General features: G+C 52.0%; 2 non-coding genes across 2 annotated transcripts in view; both read right to left on the reverse strand.

Moving 5' to 3' along the window:
• LOC125315735 overlaps positions 1-614 on the reverse strand; it is a 3389-nt gene extending 2775 nt beyond the window's left edge. Inside the window, exon 1 of the ribosomal RNA XR_007199023.1 lies at positions 1-614. This exon is cut by the window's left edge and continues 2775 nt beyond it. This is a non-coding gene — a ribosomal RNA (28S ribosomal RNA).
• Positions 615-826: 212 nt separating this feature from the next.
• On the reverse strand, positions 827-982 carry LOC125315704. The gene has a single exon (XR_007198992.1). It is a non-coding gene; the product is annotated as a 5.8S ribosomal RNA (ribosomal RNA).
• Positions 983-4323: the final 3341 nt, after the last annotated feature.

Below are 4323 nucleotides of genomic sequence, written 5' to 3' on the forward strand. Positions count from 1 at the left end.
CGCAGATGCCGAGGCACGCCCGAGGCGCGTGCTGAATTCCACAATCGCAGTGGCGACGTTTCCACGGACGTATCAAAGGCCCGGGCTTGGGCCGCCACCGCAATCCGCATCGGTCCATGCCTCGAGTCGATCGGCGCACCGGCTCATCGCCGTTCCACATCCGACCGAGGCACATCGCCGGCCCCCATCCGCTTCCCTCCCGACAATTTCAAGCACTCTTTGACTCTCTTTTCAAAGTCCTTTTCATCTTTCCCTCGCGGTACTTGTTTGCTATCGGTCTCTCGCCCATATTTAGCCTTGGACGGAATTTACCGCCCGATTAGGGCTGCATTCCCAAACAACCCGACTCGCCGACAAGTGCCTCGTGGTGCGACAGTGGTCCGGACACGACGGGGCTCTCACCCTCTCTCGCGCCCCCTTCCGGGGAACTTGGGCCCGGTCCGTCGCCGAGGACGCTTCTCCGGACTACAATTCGAACGCCGAGGGCGCTCGATTCTCATGCTTTGGGCTCTTCCCGGTTCGCTCGCCGTTACTAGGGAATCCTTGTTAGTTTCTTTTCCTCCGCTTATTGATATGCTTAAACTCGGCGGGTAGCCCCGCTTGACACGGGGTCGCGTTGGTAAAGAGTAGATTCACGGAGCGCTTGCACGGGCGACACGCATGACATTGATCATTGGGGTCTCATCAACCACCGAATGTCGTGGTGCTAATCGCTCCAGCGCTCGATTTTGGGCCAACCGGGACGAAATCGTCGCGGGAGGCCAACATACGCACCCGAGTCCCGCCCGCCCAATTAAAGGCGAGGGATTAGGGGCAACGCCGTGTGTGACACCCAGGCAAACGTGCCCTCGACCGAATGGCTTCGGGCGCAACTTGCGTTCAAAGACTCGATGGTTCACGGGATTCCGCAATTCACACCAAGTATCGCGATTCGCTACGTTCTTCATCGATGCGAGAGCCGAGATATCCGTTGCCGAGAGTCGTTATGAATAATAGGAGATTGCATGGCATCCCAAGCACGCACCATGTCTCGGGGTGATGGGAGCATCGCTCTCTTGTTCAAGTTCCTTGGCGCATTCCGCGCCGGGGTTCGTTGTGCCGGCGAGAAGGCCCGAGCGCTCAAGGCGCCCGTGCGATCCCAGCGTCGAGGGACGGTGGGAAAAGACCCACCGCCCCTATTGAGTTTTTTACGAGTTCTCCGGTCATTACGCTAGGCGGGATTCGACAATGATCCTTCCGCGGGTTCACCTACGGAAACCTTGTGACGACTTCTCCTTCCTCTAAATGATAAGGTTCGGTGGACTTCTCGCGACGTCATCGGCGGCGAACCGCCCACGTCGCCGCGATCCGAACACTTCACCGGACCATTCAATCGGTAGGAGCGACGGGCGGTGTGTACAAAGGGCGGGGACGTAGTCAACGCGAGCCGATGACTCGCGCTTACTAGGAATTCCTCGTTGAAGACCAACAATTGCAATGATCTATCCCCATCACGATGAAATTTCAAAGATTACCCGGGCCCGTCGGCCAAGGCTATAGACTCGTTGAATACATCGGTGTAGCGCGCGTGCGGCCCGTAACATCTAAGGGCATCACGGACTGTTATTGCCTCAAACTTCCTTGGCCTAAGCGGCCATAGTCCCTCTAAGAAGCTGGCCGTGGAGATGTACATCCACATAGCTAGTTAGCAGGCCGAGGTCTCGTTCGTTATCGGAATTAACCGGGACAAATCGCTCCACCAACTAAGAACGGCCATGCACCACCACCCATAGAATCAAGAAAGAGCTCTCGATCCGTCAATCCTTACTATGTCCGGACCCGGTAAGTTTCCCCGTGTTGAGTCAAATTAAGCCGCTGGGCTCCACTCCCGTGGTGCCCTTCCGTCAATTCCTTTAAGTTTCAGCCTTGCGACCATACTCCCCCCGGAACCCAAAAACTTTGATTTCTCATAAGGTGCCGGCGGAGTCCTAAAAGCAACATCCGCCGATCCCTAGTCGGCATCGTTTATGGTTGAGACTAGGACGGTATCTGATCGTCTTCGAGCCCCCAACTTTCGTTCTTGATTAATGAAAACATCCTTGGCAAATGCTTTCAGCTTGTTTTTTTTTTTTTTTTTTTTTTTTTTTTTGGTAAGGTAAGTATGTATTGATCTTTCAAAAGCTAGGTACAAAAGAAACGGACACAAAAACCTTGAACTCTAAATGTCACGAAATGTGACCTAGGGAGTTCAAAGGTGATCCGCCCGCAAAATACACCGAGAAGGAGTAGAAAACACAAAAGGGCAAAAGAGCCCAACGGGAACGGGAATGGCCAAACAATCGGCCTAAAAAAACTAGCAACAAACCCAAGCAACACTAACAAAGGGAGCTGGACGGTGGTGGGAGACCGTTGAGTTGGTGGAGAAGGGAACCTCCATGGATAACCCACGACGACCATAAAGCAACAGCAAGGACGGGAGCTGCTTGGCTTGAATGAAATGACCGCCTCGGTGCAAGGGAAGAAGGCGCATCTAGGATAAAGGCCAACTTCAAGATCCACGCAAAAAGTAAGTTGAGGGAGACGCATGGAGACCCAAGAAGTGAAGAGAGCAGCAGCTCTTGGATACACTTCGGGGCACCATGAAGGTGGGTAGGAGTGCAAGCATTGGGCTGTTGGGGAGAGGGAGGCCGCAGCAACAGGGGAGACCGAGAAGGACTCCACAGATAGCTGCAACACGTGAGAGCAGAGGTGCCGCACAAAAGGAAGATTACATGAAAACAACAACTAAGGGAGGGGAGCAAACAAACCCAACAAAGCCGAAGACCGGGGTAAAGACCGGCAGCATATATACATACCAACCAGCAACAAAACTAAAACAGAATTTGTGAAAAAAAAATACAACAGCGACCAACATGGACAGAACGGGAAAGAGGACCGGACTCTGCAGGGAGATGACGGATCCAAGTCGTGGGAGCAGTCCTTGCAGCACGGCAATAAGGACAGCACCAGCAATATGGGGTGTTGTAGTTGTCTTCGGGAGTGAGAACCAGTAAGAGCATCTAAGAAGCCCCAAGCAAAACAGATCCGAGAACCATCCAAAATAGAGGGAGCTGCAGTGGTAGGTGGCTTCAACATCCACGTAGGGGGGGGAGAAGAAGATTGCATCGGAGACCAAAGTATAAGGGCCAGCAGCGGCGTTGAAGGTAAATGTAGATGGAAGAACCTCCCAAATGGCCATAGTAGATCAGAGGCCGGGGAGCATGGGCAGTGAAAACTCCAAAAGAGGCTGTGGCATGGGGGGATCTCGCGCCACAAAGTTTGCAGCAATAACGCAACAACAAACCCGGAAAGTAGACGCCAACGGGGAAGCCTAACAAAGTATATAAACATAAAATGGTAAACATACAAGGAACGAAAAAGGGGGGAGCATGCAACAGGCAAGACGTGTCCCCCGGAAGAAAGTGGACTTTCCTTACTTAGTTTTTTCTCTTTTTTCTTTTCTCAATGTCTTTTTCTATCTTTTTTTTTTTTTTTTTCTTGCTTTCCTATATCTCTCTTTCTTTTCCCGACTTTTGAATTTTGTTACTTTTTCCAACTCGCTTTTACCTCTCTTTTTCCCGGAAATGCCAAAGCAGTTGTGGAGGTACAATAAAAAAAGGGGGGCAACAACAACAAGTGGAACCGGGGTAAACAGACAACAACGAAGGTTGAAAAGCCAGGAACTAGAAGGCAACTCGCAATAAAGGAAGCGTAGCGAGTACACAGATGCAAAACAGGAAGAACGAAGTGGTGGGGTAACTCAAAACAAAAGGAGTCGCTTGCATCGGGGTTGAAGCGGAAGACGAGAGGGTAGAGGAGTACCAACCGGCCAAACACCGAACGAACGGAGCGAGCAAAGCATGGTATTTGACAACAGAGGATTGAAGGTGAAGTGGCACGAAGCGACAAAGCGAAAGCACAAGACCGTGTAAACAAGGAAAGGTGGAGGCAACGGAAGCCAAGCCTAGAGAGGGGCCAACACAAGACCGGACCGACAGCCCGTAAGTCCCACATGAGAGGAACAACGCCGAGACAACCAGCGAGAGAAAAGAAAGAAAGCCACCGAGACCCGGGGTAGAACGCAGAAAGAGGAGACCAAAAGGTGATCGAGGAGGAGGCCAGTAGCAGCACAACTACAACAGCCGACAGGTTAAAGAAGTAAAAGACCCGGGGGCCGAAAAAAGGAAAAGAGACAGAAGGCCAAGAAGAAGGGGCAGCAGCGGGGAAGGACAAGGAAGCAAAACAAAAGAATAGGAGAAGGAGTAGGTGACAGAGAAGGAACACAGGGACCAACACGGGGTCAAA

The sequence above is a fragment of the Rhodamnia argentea genome, chromosome 6 (genome assembly GCF_020921035.1).
Source record: "Rhodamnia argentea isolate NSW1041297 chromosome 6, ASM2092103v1, whole genome shotgun sequence".
Classification (NCBI taxonomy): Eukaryota; Viridiplantae; Streptophyta; class Magnoliopsida; order Myrtales; family Myrtaceae; genus Rhodamnia; species Rhodamnia argentea.